The sequence below is a fragment of the Lactuca virosa genome, chromosome 9 (genome assembly GCF_052849685.1).
Source record: "Lactuca virosa cultivar CGN04683 chromosome 9, Lactuca_virosa_CGN04683_v6, whole genome shotgun sequence".
Lineage (NCBI taxonomy): Eukaryota > Viridiplantae > Streptophyta > Magnoliopsida > Asterales > Asteraceae > Lactuca > Lactuca virosa.
Window position 1 is genome coordinate 153,493,137 of NC_136434.1, and position 27,024 is coordinate 153,520,160.

The following is a 27,024-nucleotide window of genomic DNA, read 5'->3' on the forward strand; positions in this document are numbered from 1 at the left end:
TTCAGGATCAGGTTCTGGAGCGGGGCAACTTGATGACTAGACGAGGGAGTTCATCTCGTCTGAGATTACATGCAGTATCCTTGAGTAGACACCTGTGATCTTTGGCATGGTCAAGGAGGGTATTCTGGAGATTCTTGATGAGCGGTTGAGCGCCTTTCACGCTGAGATTCTGGCTTTGGTTGGGACGCTTTCTCTGAATTGCAGGGAGTTTAAGGCATGTGGAGCTCTGGATTATCACGGGGCGAGTGACCCCAATACGAGCAATAGGTGGTTAGTAGATGTTGTTAACGCCTTCTGTACCATCCGTTGTCCCGAGGGGGACCAGGTTAGACTAGCTTCCTACCTCTTGAAGGACAGGGAATGTGATTGGTGGGAGGAGGTAGGGCGTACTATAGGAGATGATGTTGCTATTGATTCAATGACGTGGAGTGATTTCTCGACCAGGTTCCGAGCCGAGTTTGCACCGGTGATCGAGGTGCAACAGTTGGCGCGAGAGTTCCAGGACCTCTGCCAGACTAATGAGACGGTGACTGAGATCACCGTTGTGTTCAGGGAGGGGGCACTCCTAGTTCTGCAGTATGTGGCGGACGAGGAGATGAAGAAGGCTCGGTACCATGAGACGTTGAGGAGTGATATCCGACAGTTTTTTAGACGATCCAACTGTAAGATGCTGGAGGACATCATAGCGAGGGATAGGGAGAAGGAGATTCACTTGGAGATGCAGAAAAAGAGAAGGCCAGATGCGGTGCCGAGTGTTGAGGGTTCGAGCAAGAGGCCCAAGGATTCTGATTCTAGGTCGAGAGGCCAACAGGGACGTAGCCGATGTGGCAGGTGCGGTAAGGTGCACGAGGGGACGTGCAGAGAGGGTGGTCCTGGCTGCTTCAAGTGAGGTCGGACTGGTCATATCAGAAGGGATTGTACTGTTGCCACCACCACTACCACCACTCAGGTATCTGATCTGATTTGCTTTCATTACAATCAGAGGGGCCACAAGAAGGCCCATTTTCTGAGTTTAGTTGTAGCAGGACCGGTGTCAGCACCCGCTCCTGCGACTCTCAGGATTACTGACGGCTGCCAGGGCCGGGCAGATGCGCCTGCGGCAAAGAGCAGGTCTTTCCAGCTGACAGCAGAGGAGGCGCGTGCAGCTCCCAATGTTGTGATGGGTATGTATTTTCTCCTTATCTCTTTATTTATATTGAATTGTCTGGTTATGTTTATGTGTTTTATTTTAGCATCGTTCCTTGTGAACGGTATCTCTACTTTGGTATTATTAGACTCAGGGGCTACCCGATCGTTTGTATCTCTTTCACTTAGCAAGAGATTTGTTGGAGCTCCAGGGGAGCTGGATTGTCCTCTAGATGTTGCGATTGCTGATGATAGGTCTATTTGGGTTGCGAGGGTTCATCGACGTTGTACTCTCCAGTTATTCAGCAAGCAGTATCCGGTCGATCTGGTACCCATTCCTCTGTAAGGGAACAAGGTTATCGTGGGCATGGATTGGTTGATCCCTAATGGGGTAGTTATTGATGTGAGCAACAATTAGTACGGGTTCGGACCCCAAGTGGGGGAGAGTTGGTGATGCAGGGTGAGAGACCGCAGTGTGGGCCGATTATGTGTTCTGTAGCAAGGGCCAGATGCTACCTTCATCAGGGTTGTTCGGGTTTTATTTCCAATGTCATGGATACCCGAGATAAGGGTAAGGAGACCATGGATGATGTGTCGATCGTACGGGATTATCCGGATGTGTTCCCAGAGGATTTGACGGGGGTACCTTCGGAGAGGCAGGTGGAGTTCAGGATTGAGTTGGTTCTGGGTGTGGCTCCGATAGCCAAAGCACTGTATCGGTTGGCTCCTCCTGAGATGCAGAACTTGTCTACACAGCTACAGAAGCAGTTAGACAAGGGATTTATTAGGTCGAGCAGTTCGCCTTGGTGAGCCCCGATTCTGTTTATGAAAGGACGGGTCTCATCGGATGTGTATCAAATACCAGGAGTTGAATAAGGTAACAGTGAAGAGCCGTTATCCCCTCTCGTGGATTGATGATCTTTTTGACCAGCTTCAGGGTGCATCTTCGTTCTCTAAGATTGATTTGCGACCGGGTTATAATCAGATGTGGGTCCGTGACGAGGATGTGCAGAAGACGGCTTTCCAGAATCGATACGGTCATTATGAGCTCGTGGTGATGCCTTTTGGGCTCACCAATGCTCCATCCGCGTTCATGGATCTCATGAACCACGTGTACAGACCGGTGTGGGATCGTTCTGTGAAAGTATTCATCGATGATATCTTGGTTTATTCCAAGACTCTGGAGCAGCATGAGGAGCACTTGAGGGAGGTGTTGGAGGTCTTGAAGAGGGAGAGACTTTTCACAAAGTTCTCCAAGTATGAGCTCTGGTTGTGCGAGGTGCAGTTTTTGGGGCACCTTGTCAACTAGAAGGGTATTCTAGTCGATTCGGCCATGGTCGAGGCCGTGATGCAATGGGAGGTTCCGAGGTCTCCATCTGAGATTCAGAGTTTTCTTGGTTTGGTAGGTTACTATTGGAGATTTATCCAGGATTTCTCCAAGATCGTTGTTCCATTGACCCGACTGACCAAGAAGTCGGTGATATTTTGCTGGGGGCCTGAACAGTAGGCAGCTTTTGAGACTCTTAGATAGCGGTCGTGTGAGGCACCGATTCTAACCCTGCCTGAGGGTGTTGATGATTTTGTGGTTTATTGTGATGACTCGATCACAGGTATGGTGGAAGTGTTGATGCAACGGGGTCGCATGATCACTTACGCTTCGAGGCAGATGAAGCCTCATGAGGCGAATTATCCGACTCATGATTTGGAGTTGGGGGCTGTGGTTTTTGCCCACAAGATTTGGCGGCATTACCTTTATGGGGTCCGGTGTACCATCTACACGGATCACAAGAGTCCAAGGTACTTGATAGATAAACCGAATTTGAACATGAGGCAACGTCGATGGTTAGATGTGGTGCAAGATTACGATTGTGAGATCCTATACCACCCAGGGAAGGCCAACTTGGTGGCCGATACTCTCAGCCGCAAAGCGGTCGCGGCTCCGATCAGAGACCTATGTTTGTGGATGACCGTGATTAATCCTTTGTTGGAGCGAATTCGTGAGGCGCATGTTGAGTCTATAAAGGAAGAGCGCTGGAAGAGCGAGCGTATTATGGGTCAGGTGGCTTCCTTCGATTATGATAGCTGCAAATTGTTGACCCTGCAGCGAAGAGTCTGGGTTCCATATTGGGGGGGGGGGGGGGTGTGCGCCAAGTTTTGATGGAGGAGGCTCACAAGTCGAGATTTTCTATCCATCCCGGGGTGACGAAGATGTATAGGGATCTTCTTCCTGATCATTGGAGGCCTTGCATGTAGCGGGATGTGGCATGGTACGTGGAGCGGTGCTTGACTTGCAAGAAAGTCAAGGCCGAGCATCAGTGACCTCACGGAAGATGCAGCCGTTAGAAATGCCCATTTGGAAATGGGAAGACATCACTATGGATTTTATCACGAAGCTTCCCAGGACTGCGCGCGGAGTGGATTCTATCTGGGTCATCGTGGATCGATTGACCAAGAGCGCGCATTTCATTCCGATCCAGGAGAGCATTTCTACAGAGAAGTTGGCTGAGATTTATGTCCACGAGGTGGTGACACGTCATTGGGTGCCAGTATCAGTGGTTTCAGACCGAGATGTTCGATTTATTTCCAGATTTTAGAAGCGGTTTCATGACGAGATGGGCACTTGTCTCCATTTCAGTACATCATTTCATCCGCAGACCGATGGGCAGAGTGAGCGGACTATTTAGACTTTTGAGGATATGTTGCATGCATGCGTGTTGGATTTTGGTGGGAGATGGGATACGTATCTTCCCTTAGCAGAATTTTCATATAACAACAGTTATCACGCTAGTACTGATCGGCCTCCTTTTGAGATGCTCTACGGGAGGAAATGCAGGATCCCGACTCAACGTACATGGTGGTACGTACAACGTACGTAGCCAGACTCAAAACCCTAATTTGTAGGATTCAAGCCCTATATAATGTCATTAAGTCCCCAAATGGCAGCCTCGTTATCACCCTTTATTGTCCAGAAACCCTAAAATCGAGCCTTGTTTCCATTGTTGAGTGTGTGAACCTCTAGAGAGCTTTTATTGTTCTTTTGTGTGCATTTTGAAGGAGTGGAAGAAGCTAGAGGTTGCTTAGCCTGAATAGCAGGTCTTGGATCCAAAATCAACACCTTATTTGCCAAGGTGTTGAGGTATCAAGTTCTTATCTTGCTTGCTAGATGCTTAGATCTCTTTTTAGGTTAGGTTGTTATGTTTTTAGCTATGGTTTGGGTGGATGTTTGGATTAGGACATCCCAAATGCTTATTCCTTCAAATCTAAGGTCGTCATGGACTCCTTTGTCATAAAGATGTCAACTTTATGGAGTTAGGGGCTTCATGTATTCAATAAGCTCTTCATTAAGTCCTTTTTGAGCTCTAGAGCTTCTTATGGTCATGCATAGATGTAAAGTTAGCAACTTTACGTGATATTCTAGCTTACGAAGGTCATATCTACATCCTGGAGCAAAGTCTTAACGGGTTAGGAGCTTAATGCTGAAGATTGCTGAAGTGGGTGAGTATGCTGGGCATACAAGCCTCTACTTGCAACGTACAATCCATCAATGTAGTACGCTTAGCGTACCAGATGAGTACGCCCAACATACTAAGTCTGTTGGCATTTCATTATTGGACTTACATTTTGGGCCTAAAAGATTAGGGTTAGTTGGGCCATCTGATTTTGGTAGTTTTTGTGGGCCAAGTATGTTATTACGCCTTGGGCTAAGGCCCATGTGAAGGAGTTGGGCCCAATTGGAAATTGGGCCATATTTTGGGCCTTGGTGGATTGTTTAACTTTTGGGCCCATTGGATTGTGGTTATGGGATTCATTCTTGGACCAAGTTAGGATAGGGGTAAAATGGTCTTTTTATGTATCAATTGATAGCTCGGGGAGCGGTAGGACCAGCAGTCAGGGATCATTCATTACATTCAGCTCTTCGAGGTGAGTTTCCTCACTGGGTTTAGCGGGTCGAAGGCACCAATGTTGGCCCATGTTTATGCAATGATAGTATGCTAGCTGTCTTCGTGAATCTTGCATGTGTATGTGTTTATATCCTTGTTGGGCTAGGGCCCGATGTCGGACGTGGCCCCTTGACCATTTGTATGATATGTATCTTTGTGATTATTTGATATTTGTTATATGTATGTTGGATGGGGCCCGATCTATTTCCGAGTAGGGCTCGATGCCAGGCGGGGCACAATGTCGGATTGGGTCCGATGTCGGGCGGGGCTTGATGACAAGGCGGGGCCATTATATTATTATTGTATGTATGGTATGAGGTAGTTTGGGGAACTCACTAAGCTTTGTGCTTATGGGACATACTCTGATTTTGATGATATTTGACATATTTATTCTTTTGGGATGTATGAACAATGTTTTGGAAAACTGTTTTTACTTTAATCTAAAACGAAATTTTTGGGTCATAACTTTTGGTTGTTACACACCAACGCCGACCCTTTGGATTGTTATCCTAGTTTATCGTATGGTTGTATATTATAGTGATCTGTTAGATATGTATCCTGATATATAGGATGATGTTATTATTAGTGATCTGTTGAATCTGTAAGAATATCTTTATATGCTACCTAGGGTTTGATATGGTATATGTTGATATGTGATGGTGGCTTAGGTTGAGGCGGTCCTGCTGTGTGTTGAAGGCCGAGAGACCCAGGGCATCTTGGATAGACTATAGGCCAAGGGGGCGTACCAGTCAGGATGAAGGCCCAAAGGATGTTCCAGATAGGATGAAGGCCGGTGAGGCGTACCAGTCATGGTGAAGGTCCTGTGAGCGTACCAGATAGACTGTAGGCTGGTGGGGAGTTCCGGTCAGACTGAAGGCTCTATATGCATGTTGTATGTTTGTTGTTGTTATGATTATGTATTATGTTGGTACTTTGGTGGAAACTCACTAAGCTTTGGGCTTAGTGTTTTGGGTTATGTTTCAGGTACTTCAGACGATCGCGGGAAGGCGAAGGCGTGACCGTACACATCCTTGTGTTTTGATTTTTGATTTTGGGAAACTCTTATATGGAACATGTTTTGAAAACTATGTTACAAACAATTTATGATTCGTGTGTTGATTTTAAAAGTTACAAATTTTCATGATTTTTATGGATTTTACAAATAGAGGATACTAAAAAAATGCAAAGTCTTCTAGAAACACAAAACCCTCACAACTTCATATGTTGGTCTTCTGTAACCCATTCCCCTCCTATTTAAACTTCGGATGAAGTGATGATGGACCTCATCAAAGGACTTACCGAGATCCAAGGGTTGGGATACTATGTGGGTGGTTGTGGGTAGGTTTAGTAAGTATGCTCACTTTATCCCACTTCGACATCCATTTTTTATTGCAACAGTAGCCAACAACTTTTTGAAGCAGGTCGTCCAATTATATGGTCTAACCATATCTATAATCATGAGAAGGAAAAGATATTTGTGAGTCAATTATGGCAAGAAATATTTCGACTTCATAAGGAGGATCTCAAACGGAGCACAGCCTACCACCCACAAATAGATGGACAGTCGGAGGTGGTAAATAGGTGCTTGGAGACATATCTAAGATGTTGTTCATAGAAACCGAGGTGTTGGGCCAAATGGTTATTGTGGGCAGAACTTTAGTATAATTCATCGTACCGTAGATAAATGCATCCTGTTCAAGGCTTTATATGGGCGAGATCTTCCCCTGATCACCTGGTACGAAGGGCAATGCATTGTAATCGATTCCATTGATAAAATGTTGAAAGATAGGGATGCATTTTTTGATGATCTCTGCATGAACCTCTTAAGAGCTCAGGAAAAGATGTAATTTTAGGCTGACCAAAAGAGGACTGAATGAATTACCAGAAGGGGCATTAGTTTATTTGAAACCAAAACCTCACTGGAAACAAATTTTAGCTAGAATGCGATATGAGAGGCTTGCTACAATATATTATGGGTCATTTAATAGTGAGAAGAAGGTGGGAAAAGTCGCCTACAAACTCATGTTACCATCATCTGCAAGGATTCATCCTACCTTTCATGTTTCACGGCTTTGCCCTGCGTTTGGAGTTACTGAAACAGTAACAGAGATACCAGTGCAGCTAGATGTTGAATTGGAGTTAATGGTTAAGCCTAAGTCCTTCAACGGAGTTCGAAACAGGTAATGAAGCAAAACCAATGAGCGTTGAGTTCTAATCCAATGGGGAGGACTGCCCGATGTTGAGGCAACTTGGGAATACTTTTCCTAAATAACAGAGCAATTCCCAGATTTTCAAATTGAGGACAAGATGAAAGTTTTGGTCGGATGATGTGATAAACCCCACTAACTCAGGTTTATAGAAGAATGATAGGTCCAAAAGCAAGTTCCACCATGGACTTGTGACAGCAGCCAATTAGCTCCTTGGAGTATGCTGGAAAATGCCCTTTATGGTTTATTATCCTAAATAATTATGTCCCTCCCACTATCTCTACAGGTTAGCCAATTTTGATTGGGGATACAACTTTTTTGGTCTTGTTATGTTGTCTACCTTGTGGTCTAAACTTTGAGAGTATTTATAGTTAGTTTATTCCATTGTTAAGGTAGAGTAGGATTTTCTAAAAGGTCTCTGACCCTTGGAGAGTTTCCACCTCTCGAATATGGAAGAATAAATATCATCTTCTAGAAATTCTCAGTAACATCTTGTATTTGTTCATATGGGAAAGAAGATGAAGGGGTGGAATGGATATGATGATGGATGCAAAACTAGATTATTCATAACTTGGGGAAGGATGTGATAAAAAGAAGGTGGAAGTTCATCAATCATCAAATAATACAGGTATGTATTATTTGATTGTTACTATAAATAAAATAAAAAATTGTATGATGATTTCTAAAATTGTAACGAGTATTACAAGTATAAGGGTATTGTGATAGAAGTTTTTGAAGGGACGTCTATATATGGATTATGGTAAAGACTTGGATCATCCATTATAAAAACTTATAAATACCATACGTGGTTTCATTCCAATTCCTGCATAAAGCAATGTTGGCTCTCCCAAACACTACAAATTGATTATTGTGACTGGAAGCTACAATAATCTGATAAGGACTTTCAAAACACACATCCAAACTGTATCGCTTTTAGTCAAGTTTGCAGTCAAACAACTAGGTACTTGTTAAGATGTATACGCTCATAGCTGATTTTGTGATTAGTCTAATATGTTTATGCGCTAAGCAACTTGTGGTAGTTTTTTTTTTTTTTTTTGTAGAATTTATACTTTATTAGATTATATTATTGTTTGAGTCCGATGGTTTTTGGTTATCACAAAATAACCCCAAGTCGAACAAGCAAACCTGCTGCCTACATGCTTTATTTAGAGCTCCTTAAAAGACACATTTTTCCATTAGCTTAAGAAATTACTGGTAAAAATTATCTCAAGTAAGATTCTTATCAAGAAAAAGGAAGGAAGATTGTTGTTATATATGTGGAATGAAGTTGATGGCGTCGGTGGCTACGAGGAAAGAGGACAGCGGCGCTGGTGGCGGAGAAGGATGGAAGTGGGTGGCGATGCAGGATGGTGTTGGTGTCAATTAAGAGGCATGATATGTTTTGGTGATTTTAGGGTCGCCATATCATTTTAATATAATCAATTTATAGATTACCAGTGTAGATTACATATGTTATGTAATCAATTCACATAATTCTATCTTAAGAGAGATGTCCCATCAACATCATATGTTCATATTTAAATCCATATGCTTTAAACTAAGAAAAAAAATATGAATTTAATGAACAAGGTTTCTTGCTCTATGCAATTGTCAATAATAATTTCAACGACCCTACAAGAATAATAATAAACGCCAAACTATATCATTCAAAAATCCCTAATTTGTATCAATATACAACACTATATGCATGTCAATGTATAGAATGTAATAATGCAACAGATGGAGAAGAAGAACTTGCTGTTGATGAAGTTTGCTTTGAGGAATCCGTGTTAAAGACACTACTTGATGATTGGTTTTGGACGATGGAAGTGACACCATATAATGAAGACAAGGGAGGGGTAAAATAAGATGCCACTGGCATCTTTGAGGGGAGTATAGGTACGGAAGCTTCAGAGTTCAGTACTTGAACCGCTTGTCTCATTGATGGGCGAAAATCAGAGTCAGGGTGCACACACCATAACCCAAGGATCATCAACCGCTTTATTTCTTCTTCTTCAAAATCTAACCCAAGACGTGGATCCACTGCTTCTAAAAGTGCCCCTGTCCCATAGAGCTCCCAAACCCATTGGATTAGTCTTATTTGCTTTTCTGGAGCCTTATACTCGATTGTTTTTCGCCCACAAGCTATTTCCAGTGCAACGACTCCAAAGCTGAACACATCTGATTCTTTGGTTGCCTTGCCGGTTACTAAACATTCAGGAGCCATGTAACCCAAGGTTCCAGCCAACATTGTGGTCTGTGAGCCCTTCTCATGGTCAACCAACTTGGCTAACCCAAAATCACCGAGCTTGGCATTGAAATTTGAGTCCAACATCACATTACTCGATTTGATATCTCTATGTAAAACACATTGCTCCCATTCTTCATGTAGATATAGCAACGCTGAAGCCAGACCATGTGCGATTTTGTTCCTTGTTCCCCATGTCAATAAGGTTTTCGCCTTAAAAAGATGTGAATCTAAGCTTCCGTTTTCCATAAACTCGTAAACAAGGAGGAGTTCGCTTTTCTCGTGGCACCAACCTATGAGTTGGACTAGGTTTCTATGCCTTAATCGGCTAATGATCTTTACTTCGGATGCATACTCCTTGATCCCCTGTTTAGAACTCTTTGACACCCTTTTCACTGCAATATACGTGTTGGAATCTTTCAAGAAACCTCTATAAACCCCACCAAAACCTCCTTCACCAAGCTTCTCGTTCTCTGAAAACTCACCAGTAGATCGAGCTAATTCTTGGTAAGAGAATCTTTTAGGCCCGGTGCCCATTTCGAATTCATTGTTCATCTCAATATCAAATCCAGATTCTTCATCTTCATGTTCATCTTCCCTACTTTTCTTCTTCTTCCACCTCCATAAAACAAAGGAAAACACAGCCAAAAAAGTAACTCCAACCGATATTCCAACTACTAATCCCACCCTGCTGCTGTTTTTCACTGGATTTGGGCCTACGTCTGGAGGCAGCCTGTTGTTTTCATCAACCTGTAAATCAGAACTACTGAAACTCCAAGATCTCACATTATTTTTCTGGAATAGAGCTCCGGTTGCTGCTGAAAACCCAAAAATCACCCATTCTGGCAACACGTTCCTGAGATCAACTGTGTACACAAGGCCTACTTGACGTACGATTGTATTATTTTGAAAACCAGTAAAGGAAACACTGAGATTATTCGAAACAGAATCATATGTAACCCAAGCTTGACAGACTCTTCCACCAGTTATATTACTGAACCATTTCTGATGCCTAACAGAAATAACAGAGTTAATAGTGATACCTACATGATCACCTATTGAAGCATTATTAGAGTCTACTGGATCCCAAACATTGGAATAAGTATCAAACTCCACTGCAACAAACGGGTTTGTGGCAACAATGGTTGTGGCATTGATCGGAAGCCCCATGCCACCACCACGACATATGACTGAGTTATTTTGTGCGAGGAAGAAGGTGAGGCCATCAGCGTAGGTTCTGGCCCTGTTTGAATCTATCAAGAAGGTGAAATTAGTTGAGAAGCTTGCCAGCTCGTTAGATTTGTTGTCCCAAAGATGAAACGGTGTCAAGTATATGGCCCGACCTGCTTTCTGGCTCCGATCAGAACCAATTCCATCTGGGGTCACCTGAATTCCACTGTCGGAGATATAAGCTCCATCGCCTTCTGTTCTTATGTCCAGGTTCTGATTCTCTGGACCGATATCTGGCAAATTAAAGGTAATAGAAGCTGCGTAAGGGATCAAAACCAGAAGGAAGTATGTAATTAGATGGCTCCTGGAGAACGCCATGACTTTGGAAATTAGCAAGGAAAATCTTGTAGGATTTGTTGTTTTTGACAATTAAATAAATAATGAGAGAGGAAGCCTTCTCAACTAAACCATCTACCAGAAAGGATTATTCAAAAAGGGTAAAGTTTTATTTATGTAGTTATTTATTTATTGAGATGAATTGTTCTTGGGTTAGCAGGTGAGATTAAAATAGGAGTTTTTATCTTTTTAATCTGGACAGGTAAGGTGGTGACAAGAAAACTTCAAAGAAGCCGTCTTCCGTATTTTTATAGAACCTTCTGAAACGTCAAGCCAAGACCCAGCTAAGATTTCTATATTCATATGTGACATTGTCAATTGACGTTTTTTTCAGTGGCATTTGACTTGTTCAAAAAAGAGAGGGAGTCGCAGCTTGCAACCATAGCACTGAATTGTTCTTGCTCCGTAATACAAAAGTATAGAATTTAAATTCGCCAACTCCAAAACATCGAAAATAGGTGCGAAAACAGCTTTCTCAAGTATAGAACATGGAAGTGATTATGTGAATCAGTCGGGGACAAATTACTTAATTTTGTACCTTTAACTTGAATCATCCCTTCCGTTCCTCATAATAAAATAATCCTCTAATAATTAAAAATCACATAATTATAATGTAAGTAAATTACAGATATGGTCCATATGGTTTGGTCCATTTTGTAGGGTTGCTCCAACTTTTAAAACCCTTAAAAGGCTGACATGAATCATCACTATGGTTGGAGAAATTAGACCCATGGTCTCCCATCCACTAAAAAATCAATTTATCATTTCCAATTTCTTTTTACTTTTTTCTTTTACACACATATACTAATTAAAAATATAAAATAGACAAAACCTTATAAATTGTCTCTTTGGTTTCAGAGATATAATCTCCAAATTTAAAAAACTTCATAAATTGTCTCTGTAGTTTCAAAACTTTAACAAATTGTCCATCATAGATTTATTTACCTTTTTTTTAATATATTTTTGATTTTCTATAATTAAAACTAATTAAAAAAAACATATCCACCCAACCTAAACCATCGGTCGACCCATCCCCACACACACAACCTCTCGCCTCAATCTCGTTCGTCTCTCTTCTCCGACTTGGTCTCAACTCACCGAATGTAAATCCACCGGCACCGAGAGGAAGAAGACATTCACATAGGTGAGCGATGGTGGTCTTCGTTCCACCCTGATTTATTCACATACTAACTGTATTTTATGTATCTCTCCCGGCCATCGCAGCCTCGAGAACCGATCCGCCTGTGACACCGATATATTTGTCGTTGAAAAGCTATTAGTGTTTGCAGTTGTATCGTTCAGCTTTTTCCTCTTCTCATCTCGCTCAAGGTCTTAAACTCGCCCTCAATCTGCTCAACAGTAGCGATGTTAATGAGGCTTTTAGGGCACACATTAATCTGAAGGCGTTGAGGTTCGGGATGCTCGGATTAGCTATCACATTGGTTATGGGGTGTTTGTTCCTAATGCTTTCGATGGTAAATGTGATTGAGATTCAATGGGGATGTTGTCTTGTGGAAGTAGATGTTGTCTTGTCCTGCTGACCTCTCCACTTTTCGTTTATACTTCCACTGTTGTTTATGCATTTTTAGATTAGAATCTCTACATGTTCATTACCTAACCTCTCTTCAACTTGTAATTCCAAGTTTGTTTGATTAAACATTGTGATAATGCTTGAATAATACTTGGAATATTGACCTTTTGTTGAGTATTTGAGATATTGAAACTGATTTGACATTTCTGTTAATAATTGAAGACTTTTTAGTCTTGATAGGGTTTTTAGTTATTTGGCTCATGTTTTATTTTCCTATATATATAGTCGTTAGCCTAGCTTGTTAGGTAAGCTTTTTGCTCAAAAAGGTTTATTTGTATGTCCAATTTCGAAATCAATGATATACAAAAACTTTGACAGATTACTTTTAACTTTATGGTGATTGATTCGTGATTGTTCTTTAGATTCTGCACTCGTCATTTCGTTTTTGGGTTTCACAAGTGGTATCAGAGCTGGTTCTTGTAGATCTCAGCGACCATTGCAAGAAACGATCAGATATGGCGAAATTTATTCATGAATCATACTTTGTGCTTCATGTGTTGTAAGTTTTCCGAAAAGGAAGTGAAATATCTCTTATTTTTGCAAAACTCAATTCAGATATGTTATTTTCTACACATTCTATCATTTGATTTGTTCTTGATTCGTGTTTTGGAAGTGAAATAGAAGAAGAGATTCGAGTTTTATTCTCAAATTTGTGCTCAGATCTATTTTCTCTCTCTAGAAATCATCTCAGATTTTTTTTCTCTCTCTATAAATCATCTCATATCCGTTTTCTCTCTCTAGAAATCTTATCATATATATTTTCTCTCTCTTCGAGTTTTGTTTCTTGTTGAAGATTTAATGGCGGATTATAGGGTGTTAAAACTCATTAAAAGATTAGGATTGAAGGTTACAGATCCAAGTTTTCGTCTTAAAGAAGGATATCTATTATGGGATGTTCTTGGTCAATCCATGTTGAAGAATGTCATTGAGATGTATAATCTCTATATTGATGAGAAGATAGGTGATCTCACATAGATTTCTTGTGGTGGATTTGAAAACAATCATTTAGATGAAGATAAAGATTGGTTAAAGCAATTTTGTATTATCAATGAACATTTAATTCGGGAAAATAAACAACGAAATTTAGAGATGGAAAGAAAAGAAAAGGAAAAAGCTGTTGTTCTTGGTGTTCTTGGTGTTCATAACGATACTCATAAAGTTCTTCAAGTTTCTGAGAAAAAATTGACTCCAGATGCATTAGTTGAGGGGGAGGTACTTCAACTTTTTCAAAATTTTCACATTCCGAACTAGTAGTTCTGAAGACAAATCTCAATGCAAAAATTCAGAAATCATAAAGGTAAAGATGTTTTGTTCTATTGGAACTCAAACATAAGATTCTTCATGTTCTAGTGATGGTTTTGAAGGAATGGTTACTTATAGAAAGCCTATTATTCAAGTTGTTCAGATTTACCAAACTCCAAATGATTGTGTACAAAAGATTTCAAATATTCAGATCATGAAATGTGATGAACATGTTTAAATTCGAAAATCATATTTGAAGTCTCAAAATCTGAAAAGGAAGAAGAATAAGAACAAGAGAAAGGTAAAAAAGGTTTGGATGCCAAAAGTACAAGTTTCTCATTCTTGTGAAAAAGTTCAGAAAGTACAAGTCACGCATGTTGAAAGAAAATTCAGTTCTCATTTTTGTTCATATGGAGGTGTTAGAAGTTGGAGAAAAGAGAAAAAAAAAAGTTTATGGTTGGTTAATTGAGATATTTGATAATTTTTGTGTTCCAACTAAGAAGTCGATATCTTATTTTTCTCAATTTTTAGAAGATGATTTTTCTTCAAATTGATGTTTTTCTTTCAAGAAATGGGTGTGCAATAAACCAACTTTAATGTTAAACCTGAAATGAGTTCCAAAACTTTCATGTTAAGGCTATGGGGAGTGGTCACACCCACCCCACTGAAAAAGTGCTGTCACATGTGCGCCACGTCAGCTTCACACCCAACCCACCACCAACCCACTAAACATTGGAAATGGTTACCACTCCACATTATTTATATTTTTATTTTTTTAATTTTAAAACATTAGATTAAATAAAAAAAATATTATTATAAACTTAAGTAATCATTTTACTAATTAAAAAATCAAATAAACATATTATTAGTTTTTAAAATTAAATAAACATAATTATATGTAGTTAAGGGTTTAACTTAATTCAAATAAAAGTGAAAGGGTATAATAGGATTAAATGACAGAATCTCAGGGACTAAATTTGTAACTTCCATTAAAACATATCTAATGTCCACCCGATGATTTACAGTTTGGTTGTCTTCTTCACCCGATTTCTGGAAAACGGGTATATCCTTTTTTTTTACTACTTCGATGGTTAAAAGAAAAACCAACAAAATTAAGGGCAAACGGTCAAAAAAGAAGCAAGCCAATAAGAAGCTCCGTCTTCGCCTGTCTCCGGAGCCATGTCACGCGCAGCCCACCGGACTTGGGGGTGGTGTTCACGCGTGGGGGAGGCTGTCACCTCAGCCCAAGACGCGTGAAAACGCTCCCATACCGGGTAGCCTAAATGTGAAATTTTTTTTGAGGAGACTTCTTTTTTGTTGAAGATATCAATTTTTATTAATTTTTAATGGTTGAAATTTACAACACTAAGTTTTGAAAAAGCGAAAGCTGCTAAAAAGTCAAAAAGTGAAAAAGGGCTGAAAAGTGACTTTTTTCTGCAAAAAAGAGGGATTCTATAATCGGAAGTCTATTACGTTTCTCGGAATTAATCAACCGAAATCAGAATTGCACAGGCCACGATCGGAAGTCTCTATTCGTCTTAAAATCAACTCAGAGGATCGGCATATCTGATAATGAAAATCGAAATCAAAAATTGGAACTAACTGAAATTGATTTCAGAATTCCGAAATCGGAATTCTTTCATAATTAAAATTGGTTTTCGGAATTCTGGAATCATAATTGGTATAACCGAAAACGGAATTAATCAAAATCGGAATTGGATCGACTCAGACATAACGTTCGGTTCAGAAAGTGATTTGGAAATCGGAAGTTCTGCTTTTGGAATTTTGTGATCGGAATAAAATCGAAATCGGAATTTTGTGTAGGAATTGGTTTTCGAAATTACATGAAATCGGAAGTTTGCTGGATCGGAGCTTTGATTAATTCTGATTTTGACTTTCTAAAGTCAATACAGTGTGTTTTCTCCGATCAGATTCAAGAAGATGAGTTAAATTTTCATGTACTGTCCCTAATCTTTTCAAAAATGACTGTTTCTTCCCCAATTCCTAAAATTCTTTACAATTTCTTGGATTTGTATCACTTTTACCCTTTCTACCCAAAATATTTTCTTTCCTTATCTTTTTCTTGGTCTAATTCTTTCAAAACCCTTCTAATAATTGTTTCTTATTCTTTTCTTTTTTTTCTAAACCTTAAAAACCGACAAACCCAAAAAGATTTTTGTTATTTTTCCGTTTTTAATTTCAGAAATTCTCGAAAATCTATAAAGTTGTTATTTCGTTATTTGTTCAAATATGATGGGTTTTGAAGATCCATATTAGCGAACTTGCTCTTTGTGATAGAGTAGGTTGTTGATGATTCTTCTTAACTTTCCGGATTCTCTCCATGGTATTTGTTGAAGATTCAAGGGGGAATGTTGATTGTTTAAGGGGGAGTTCGTATATTTAGATCAATGTTCTTTGAAGATGATATTTTTTTAGATCTGATTTCTCTCTTTGAAGACCCCAAGTTCTGACGAGTCTCACAATTTAGGGGGAGAAATGCCAAGAAGAATGGGAATCGTGATTTTCATCAGTTTCAATATCTAGATGGTGATTGTTGAGTATTTGAGATATTGAAACTGATTTGGCATTTCTGTTAATAATTGAAGACTTTTTAGTCTTGATAGGGTTTTTAGTTATTTGGCTCATGTTTTATTTTCCTATATATATAGTCGTTAGCCTAGCTTGTTAGGTAAGCTTTTTCCTCAAAAAGGTTTCTTTGTATGTCCAATTTCGAAATCAATGATATACAAAAACTTTGACAGATTACTTGGAACTTTATGGTGATTGATTCATGATTGTTCTTCAGATTCTGCACTCGTCGTTTCGTTTTTGGGCTTCACACCTTTTGAATCATAGTGGTTGATCTCTTTTCAGTTTGTTTCAACAATTTCAAACTAAATGTCTACTATTTTCCACCTGAACGTCCTAAATATTAGATTGGGAGTACTGTCATTTTCCTCTAAGTGTGTTTATGGAGAATCCAGTTGTCGAATTCGATTAGGTTTGATGTATATTGTGTTTTTACAACCTAAATCTTTCTCTGCTTTCTGATCGTGACATGATAGGAAAAAGGGGGAGAAATTGATTAAGAGTGTGGATGGGTTTGGTATTGTATAAGGGTGGTGTAGGTTGACGGTGGTGGTAATATTGTATACGGTTGTGGTAATGGTGGTGGTAACGGTGGAATCTTTTTCATTTTATTTTTTCTTATTTTCTAAATGGTTTTAATTAAAAAAAATATATAAAATAATTTTAAAACGGTAAATAAGTCTTTTTTGTGGGTGAGAAACTATATGTTCAAAGTTTTGAACCCATAAGGACCATAAATTGTAACACCCGTGACTTGAGGTAATAATAATTATTTAATTCCTTTAAATTTAATTTTTGGACTTGAGATTAAGGATTGAATTATTGAGTTGGGCCTTAAGTGAGTGGGCTGATAGTTAGTGGGCTACCCAAAGACATACGTTGGGCGTAAGCTTGGCGTACGCGGGGCGTAGTGCAACATTGGATGCGGGGGGGATCATGCGTGTACACGCAGCGTACCAAGAAGTACGTGCAGTGTACCAAGGAGTACGCGCAGCGTACGCGGACAGACTCCAAACCCTAATTTTTAGGGTTTAAGCCATATAAATACAACATTAACTCCCAAACCCTAGCCTCCTTACCAGCTTCTCAACCTCAGAAACCCTAGATAGCCTTTCATTCCTCATCCTTGTGTGTTTTTGGCCTTGTGAAGCTCATTGTGGTGTTTAGAAGCTTAGAAGGATAAAGAAGAAGTAAAAGAAGAAGAACTTGAGTAGCTTGAGCTCAAGGATCTGAGATAGCATCACCATTTAGCACTCATCTGAGGTAAAAAGCTCTCAACTTGCCTCATGTATGCTTAGATCTATGTTAATGGTGTATTGGACCTCTTTAGGTCCCAAGAATGGATTTTTACAGTGTTGCAAATATCGGCCTAGGCGGCCGATTAATCGGTGCCTAAGCGCTTGGCGGTCCTCAACTGAAGACGTTTATAGCTAATCGGCCTCTATAATCGGACATGGTGAAAGTCGGTCAAAGACGGAGATTATCGGAGCTAGGCGGGTCTAGGCGCTCTAATCGGTCAACGAATGTCAACTTAAATTAAAAACATTCAGGTGCTAAATTGTCAAATTGTAAAACCTGATTCGTAGGGTTCCTTCCGATTACCCTTTCCATTGCATTCAGTCTTTTTTTTCTTTCGAAATTCTCTCTTTCGGACTCAAGGAAGGAACGAACGAGTCGCCATCTTCTTCTCCTTTCACGGCGTCGCCATCTTCCTCTCCATTCACGACGCCGCCATCTTCCTTGTCTGAAGGTCGTCTGAAGCACACCGGTCTGTCTGAAGTTCGTCGTCACTTGCTGAAGCTTCTGTGTGAGGCTTTGATGCCTTATGTTCATCATCCGAATTCTCCTTCAGGTTTAGTCTCCAGTCTCCACTTCTCATTCGTCTATTTGATGTACAAATTATAAGTTCTAGACTTTATTTTGGGAAGAAAACAGTTGGCGAATTCATGGATTCAGATACACGAATTCATGGATTCCGATACATGAACCGGAATGAATTGGGAAAGATGAACTAATATCTAATTATTTTGATCTGTCATTATTTTCCCAATTTTCCATGTGAAAGATGAACTAGAAACATATATATAAGATTAACAGTTTCAGGTCTGAATGTTTGATACAAAATATATATGAAACACATTTACTCATTCAATGTCCCCTGTTGTCAACTAAATTGATAAACTAGAACATGTTTGCTGATTATTTCTAAAGGGTATTACGTTAGTTTGCTGATACAAACTGGTACTTTAATTGGCAATTGCAGATTGTTTCTTAAGTCCTTTTACTTCCAGCAGCTGCTCCATCTTCTTTAAGGTTTTACCTTGGTAAATTTATAAAGTCTCACGGGTGCAAATCGGACACTTATTCTTCTGCCCACCGAGTGTTCGATAAAATGTCTAAGTGAGGTTTTCAAGTGCTGCAACCAATTTTGCATCTCTTTCTTCCCCATACTATTTCAGAGAAAGGATTCATAAACATCAATGGCTGATTTGATAATTTGGATCGGATAGGGACGATCATCTCTAAACCTAATTATGTGTTCGGTTTTGTCGAATATAGAGTTGTTAAGAAGGGAGACTTCTGCTGGTATATGTATATTGTTAGTTTCCATGAAGAATGTTACAAAATCGAAAACAAGAACAAATTATGTATTACATATTTATTATTTGTTAATGTGTTTACTTATATTCTTAGAATTAATCTTATATTTTATTAATTTTTTAATAATTTTTTTAATAATTAATGGTCCCCGATTAATCCCCGCCTAGCCGGTTAATCCCTTGACCCCAGTCTACCGCCGAGCCTACGTCGAGTGTTTTCTGCAACCTTGGATTTTTATTGATCAAATCTGTTTCTAAGCTTAGGGTTGCCACCCTTTAGTGCTAAATGAGTCCCAAGAATAGAAAAGTTTCAATCTTGAAGGTCCTTTTATGACCATGCATGAGTTCTAGTCCCTTCCATGGAAGTTAATAGTTATATTTCAAGTTTGGGTCCATTTGGTGGGTTGCAAGCCACCAAGTAATCGACTTTAAAGGTTAAGACACTTCAATGGACTCAGATCTGTGTTTCGAGCTTAAGGTCTTAAGGGATTAAGCCCTCTAGAAGTTTATGGCTTAAAAGGGTAGTATGTTGGCGTACAAGCCCGTACGCGCAACGTACAAGCCATGCAGCATGTACGCTTAGCGTACAAAGGAGTACGCCCCGCGTACTCACTGGATTTGGGCATTGCGTCATTTGGGCCTCGGTTTGGGCCATTTCATGGACTTTACTACTTTGGGCCATAGTGGGCCATCAGAAATTTTTTAGTTTCGGCTAAGAATATGTTGGGATTAAAAGAAGGCCCATTTAAGGAGTTGGGCCCAATTTAGAAAATTAGGCCATTGGTGGGCCACTAGTGGGCTTGGGAAGGCTAACTAGATTTGGGCATTTCATGTTATGGTGATGGGCCTTAGTCATGGGCCAAATTAGACCATTTTACCCTAAGAAGGATATTAGTTTTTGACTAAGTGTTATTATGGTAATGATAGCTCAGGGAGTCGTCGGAGCAGCCGTTAGAGATTCATTACCGTGAGTTTCTGCATTCAGCTTTGCGAGGTGAGTTACCTTTCCTATAGAAGTGGGTTGAAGCTACCAAGGCCGACCCACTAGTAGTGTTTATAGTAGATATGATTGTCTTTGTGATAATTGTCTGGTATGCCACTATCTGTAGAGATTTATGTGCTTGCATGATATATGTTATGTAGTAGTGGTAGGAGGGTAGGCCGGGCACCCCAAATATACCTGACAAGTATGTTATGATATGTTATTATGTGGTAGTACTAGGGGTGAGATAGACCCAGTGACCGGTTGAAATAAACCGGAGGGTAGGTCGGGCACCCCAGATACGCCTGACAGGGTAGGTCGAGCACCCCAGATATGCTTGACATGGGTAGGTTGGGCACCCCAGATATGCCTGACAGGGTAGGCCAGGCACCCAGATATGCCTAGGATTATGTGATTATGTGGTATGATGGGGGAACTCACTAAGCTCCATGCTTACAGTTTTCAGTTTTGGTTTCAGGTGCTTCTACTTCGAAGGGAAAGGAGCCGGCATGATCGCATCGCATCACACTATGGTTTTCCGCACGCGGGATTTTTTGGAGTTGTACTCTGATTTTATTGTTATGACATGACTTGGTTCTTGAGATATTGATTTTGATTATGATATGAGATGATACTATGAATGTTTTCAGATCATTGGTTTTTATAATTACTTAATTAAACATGAAAATTTTTGTCATGAATTTTGGGATGTTACAAGTTGGTATCAGAGCCTTGGTTTGAGGGATTCGGACACACCTTCGGGGTGTCTCGACTCAAATCGAGGGTTTGAAAGGTTTTTACAAGAAAAATAATTTTTCGAAAAATTAAAATTAAGGGTTTTGAGAAAGAAAAAGGAGTGTGCTGAATGCAATCGGCCGAGCTCAAGTAAGTTTTCCCCAAAGATACCCATACATGATTGACATGATATATGATATGATTATGAGAATTGCATGCTAGATTTGGTCTAAGGATCTAGGAAGGATGCCTTATAGGCCTACTGTATGTGTATGAGAACTGCATGCTAGATTAGGGCTAAGGATCTAGGAAGGATGCCTTATATGCCTACTGTATGTGTATGAGAACTGAATGCTAGATTAGGGCTAAGGATTTAGAAAGATGCCTTATATGCCTGCTGTATGTGCTTATAGAACTGCATGCTAGTACTGATTAGTCAGTGATATGATGGCCTGATTAGGATATGCTTGGTTTTGGTTACTCAATGCCCGAATGTTGTTTGCTTTGTGCTCTTAGGAGTTCTAGTTATCTTTAACTAACTAGTAAACGAATATGTTAAGTTACATATTACGAGGATTAAATAATTTCAGAAGGTTAGGTTTAGCCCTACTTCCCAGCTCTCGTTTGAGTCTAACTATTGTAGGGAGAGACCTCTCATTCGAAGAATTATCTGGTCTTAGTAATATGTAATGGTATTTGCAAGCTAGTTAGGGAGAGGTAGCATGATTTCTTATGCAGCTGATGGTGTAGAGTGGGTCGGAGATTACCCTAGGATAAGCCTAGGAGGATATTAGCACGGAAAGTAATAGTAGTAGAAGGGACTTGGTGAAGTGAAGGCAATCCTTGAGGAAAGTACGGATAGATGTGGAAGGTAGTATGTGTTGGATAAGGTGTCTAAGTCCATAACTATTTCTGGTATGTACTTGACCCGACCCGGCATGGTCCATTTGGGTTGCATGGCACCATGCAATTAGATAAACTAAAATGAGAGAAATAACACTTATGGTTTATTAATATATTATAAGTTCTAATATATTAATAATATTATTTAATTAGTTTGATCAAGAATTAATTTAGAATTAATTAAGTGATCAAAAGATAACTAATTAAATATATGGGTAGATTATGTAAATCTTCCATATCTTATATAGTGGGCTAAGAGGCTCCATGGATTATCAAGTTGGGTTCCACCCATAGGATGCTCCATGGATGCTCCATGGGAGTTACAAACCCATGGGTCATGGAAATGAAGAGTCATGACACATTAGGGTTTACATGGTGTAACCCTAGATGTGTCAACACTATATAAGAAACTCATTCTCCACCAAAATTGGCTACACATAAGAAAAAAGAGGGCTAGGCCGATTTTAGAAGTGTGTATTCTCTCTAAAGTCATTCCAAAAGCATTTGGTGTTGTGTGAAGAATTTGAGGCATCACACTTGGGGTGCTAGGCTCACAAGGTTTCAAGGATCATAAGCAACAACAAGGTAAGTTATTCTATCTTTCATGCAAGTTAAAATTTGTTCCCCATGTATGCTAGATAGGAATATAACCTTGGAATTCAACTTTGCATGATAATTAGACAAACATAGATCCAAGGTTATTAGGGTTGCAATTACACTTAGGAAGTGTTAGAATGCTCAAAATCCATCAGTGGTATCAGAGCCTAGGTTTGTTTGTTGTTTTTTTTTTGTGTGCAAACAGCTTGAAAAAAATTGTTTTTCTGTTTTCTGCTCGTATGAAAGTTTGCACATTTGTTGCTGGAAATGGACTAGAAACATTACCCTAAACTGTTTTGATATTTTAAAGCTTGTTTTAGATGGTGTAATGTTTATGCTAATCCATTTACAATGGCAATTATTAAAATTACAAATTTTTTTTAAGTGTAATTTTTGATTCTTGAAAGTGTTCATATTCATGTTCTTGAACTTATGAAGATTAGATGATCATAGGAATTGTTTGTAACCTTCATGGTAGTTTAATTCATGATCATAATGTGTTTTAATGGAGTCCATAACTTGTCCTCAAGTTATGGAAAACCAAAAGTCTCACTTTTATTAAAGCCATTAAAAGAACACAAGAGTTATAAAAAATGAAGAGTCTTCATTTTTATTACTCAATTAATTCATAAGTTATAAGAAATGAAAAGTTTTGGAAGTTTACAAAACTTGCCCTCAAGTTTTGGAACGTGTAAAGTCTTGATTAAAACTTTAGTTCCAACCCTTAGAATTTTAAAAGTTAAAATTCAACCCTTATACTTTATAATATTATAAGTTACTAATATATATATGTATAACAACAAGTCGTCTTACCGCTAGTACGCCTCATTCACGAAGCCGGTCTATAAGGGGGGTATAAGGTTGTTGCCTATAAAATGGCAACTTAATGGGTGTCCACTCTCACCCACCGCTTCCTTGATCGGTGGAGGGTCGTTAGCCGAACGGGTAAGACAAGGACTTATAAATTCTCATTAAAAGTATGATGAATATTATAAAGTAACTAAATGCTTTTATTATATTCCCAATCTTAGTTACTTTAGGAAAATATGAATAAGGTGCTAATCCATGAAATTACACTTTACACTTTGTTTAAGTCGTTGGTGGAGCATGTGTGGTTAACCGGCACACTAACTTGGACTTAACAAGGTAGGTAAAGGGTGACTTAAGGTTTACCATAGCATCGGTGGAGCGTGTGTGGTTTACCGGCACATCGATTGAGTGATAAACCTTGAGGGTACCAAGTGATTTGCATGGTTACTTCACACCTCGTTTTGTGATCCTCGGTATCCTAGTCACAAAACTTGGAGGGCACACTCGAGATTGAAACATGCCTTTGAAAAGTTCATTGAATCTCAAAAGAATCTAGGAATTTCTAAGAACCAATTAAAAACCTAATATTTATATTTCGTTTTTCATGGTGGAAATTGGTGAATCGTCATTCACCTACCTTTCAAATATGTTATAGCTTGGATTACGGCATACCTCTTCTAAGTTATAATATATTGTGATTGGATCCTAGCCTTAATATTACATTTGGGTGTTTTATTAAGGACTCTCTTAATATCTAAACTAATCTTGTCCTCTTCTTTCAGATGTCTTCAAACAATGCTGCTTCTGGCTCTAATCCTAATGGCTCCTTTACCCTTATGAACTTGTGTGGGAAAGTCACTTTTGATGGATCCAACTTCAATGAATGGATCAGAAACATCAGGATGATTACCCGCTACGAGGACAAAGAATATGTCCTTGACAAGGAGCTTAAGGAGATTGCTGAGACCACTGCAACTCCCCAGGAGATCGCTGACTTCCGGGCACATGAAAGGGATGCTACAAAAGTGGCATGCATCATGTTGGCCACCATGACAACGAAACTCCAAAAGTCCTATGAGGACTTCTACCCTTTTGAAATGCACCAAGATCTGATGGAAAGATACCATCAAAGTGCACGACAAGAGAGGTATGAAATCATATGCTCTATCATAACAACCATGACGAAGGACGGGGAATCCGTCACGAGCCACATGCAAAAAATGCAAAGGTATGTGGATCGGTTGCTGAAGCTTAATGTGAACTTCCCTGAGGAGCTTGCAATAGATATCATTTTGCACTCCTTACCATCGTGCTATGATCAATTCCGCATGACATATCACATGAATAAGGAAGAGGTCACACTCAGCAAACTTCAGGGACTCTTCAAGACCGCATAAACAGGTCTTAAGGGTAAGTCGGTTGTTAACACTCCTACTCCAAACTCTGCCCCGGTTTTGGCAATCGGGAAAGGTAGAGGGAAGAAGAGGAAGAGCTCTTCGAAGGGTACCAAGGCTAGGACCCTTGATGGCTCTTCTTCAAGTGGAACCAAGAAAGGTTTTGTCACTCCTTCTTCTGACCCTAAAGAGGCTGAATGCTTCTATTGCCATGAAAAGTCACATTGGAAGCGGAACTGCCCAAAGTACCAGCAAGATGTGAAGGATGGGAAAGTTAAACCCAACCATGCAGGTATTTACACTATCTTATCTAATAACTCACCCCATTCTAACTCTTGGGTCCTTGATACCGGTTGTGGTATTCATATCTGTTCTTATTTGCAGGGACTAAGAAGAAGTGAGAATGTGGAGCATGGAAGAATAAACTTAATCATGGGGAATAGGAAAGCTTTACCTGTCACCAAGATTGGAGTTTATACTTTATCGCTAAGTAGTGGGTTTAGTTTAGATTTGAATAAATGTTGTTATTCGCCAGAAATGGCAAGAAATATTATTTCCTTTCATGCATTGTATAAACAAGGTTTCATCTTTTCATTTGATAATGAAGTTGGTTCGATTAATGCTTTCTTTAATAATGTTCTTTATTTTAAAGCATTACCTTGTGATGGTGTGTATGAAACTGTATCTGTGGTTGATAACTTATGAAATAATGTATTGTGTATTGATTCTGTTAATGATAATAACTTGGATAAAGCATCATTATGGCATTGTCGTCTTGGACATATAAGCAAGAAACGCATAGGTCAACTCCAAAAGGATGGAGTATTGGAGTCATTTGACCTAAAGTCAGATGATAGTTGCGAATCATGCTTACTTGGAAAAATGACAAAGTCACCCTTCACAGGTTCTTGTGAGAGGGGTGAAGGTTTGTTGGATCTTATACACACGGATGTGTGTGGGCCCTTCAAACATGCCACAAGGGATGCTAATCGTTATTATTTGACTTTTACTGATGATTACAGTAGATATGGATATGTCTACTTAATCAAGCATAAGTCAGAGACTTTTGAGAGGTTTAAAGAGTTTAAACAGGAAGTCGAGAATCAATTAGGCAGGAACATTAAGATGCTTCGATCTGATCGAGGTGGTGAGTATCTTAGTTCAGAGTTCCTCGACTATCTTAGGGAATGTAGGATTGTCTCACAATTGACACCTCCCAGGACACCGCAGTTGAATGGTGTAGCTGAGAGGCGTAATCGAACCTTGTTGGATATGGTTCGTTCCATGATGAGTCGAGCTTCGCTACCAATCTCATTTTGGGGGTATGCCTTAGAGACTGCCGCCCATATCCTTAATCTAGTTCCCACAAAGAAAGTTGCCAAAACTCCTCATGAGATGTGGACTGGTAAAGTACCCAAACTAGACCACATTAAGATTTGGGGTTGCGAGGCTTTCGTAAGACGCGAGACTCATGATAAGCTCGAACCTCGAAGTGAGAGGTGTATTTTCATCGGCTACCCACAGAAATCCTTTGGTTACCTCTTCTACAGACCTAGTGAGAATGTGGTCTTTGTAGCTAGGAGGGCGTTCTTTCGAGAGAGAGAGAGTTCATAAGCCAAGGAGACAGTGGGAGGCAAGTTGACCTTGAAGAAATTCAAGAGAAAAGTGGTGAAGGAACTTCAAACCCTAGCACTCAACTTGAGGAGGAAACTTCTGTTGAGCCAATTGACAAGTCTGTACCTCTGAGGCGTTCCACAAGGGTTAGGAATGCACCTGAGCATTACTATGGATTCCATATTACTGCGGAAGGTGATACACTTATCAGTGATGAGACACTGATAGGTCTGGATGAACCTAACAGTTACGCGGAAGCCATGGCAGGCCCTGAGTCAGCCAAGTGGAAAGAGGCAATGGACAGCGAGATACAGTCCATGTATGACAATCAAGTTTGGAACTTGGTTGAGAATGTACCAGGTCGTAAGACTATAGGGTGCAAATGGATCTTCAAGAAGAAGACCGACATGGATGGTAATGTACACACTTATAAGGCACGACTGGTTGCAAAGGGTTTCTCACAAACTCCGGGAGTTGATTATGATGAGACCTTTTCTCCAGTGGCCAAGATTAAGTCTATTAGGGTTCTGTTAGCCATAGCTGCATTTCATGGCTATGAAATATGGCAAATGGATGTCAAAACCGCTTTCCTTAATGGAAAGTTGGCTGAGGATGTTTACATGAGTCAGCCAGAGGGTTTTGTCAATACAGAGTACCCTAATAAAGTGTGTAAGCTTGGGAAATCCATTTATGGGTTAAAGCAAGCACCTCGCAGATGGAATCTTTGCTTTGATGAGAAAGTCAAAGAATTTGGCTTTTCTAGGAGTGAAGATGAATCTTGTGTATATGTCAAGGCTAGTGGGAGTATAGTTAGCTTTTTGGTATTGTATGTGGATGACATACTACTCATAGGAAATGACATCCCAACTCTGCAGGAAGT

At 39.7% G+C, this 27,024-nt stretch overlaps 1 pseudogene; it reads right to left on the reverse strand.

Moving 5' to 3' along the window:
- Positions 1-8,858: 8,858 nt before the first annotated feature.
- LOC145137391 (L-type lectin-domain containing receptor kinase IX.1 pseudogene) lies at positions 8,859-11,190 on the reverse strand (annotated as a pseudogene).
- Positions 11,191-27,024: the final 15,834 nt, after the last annotated feature.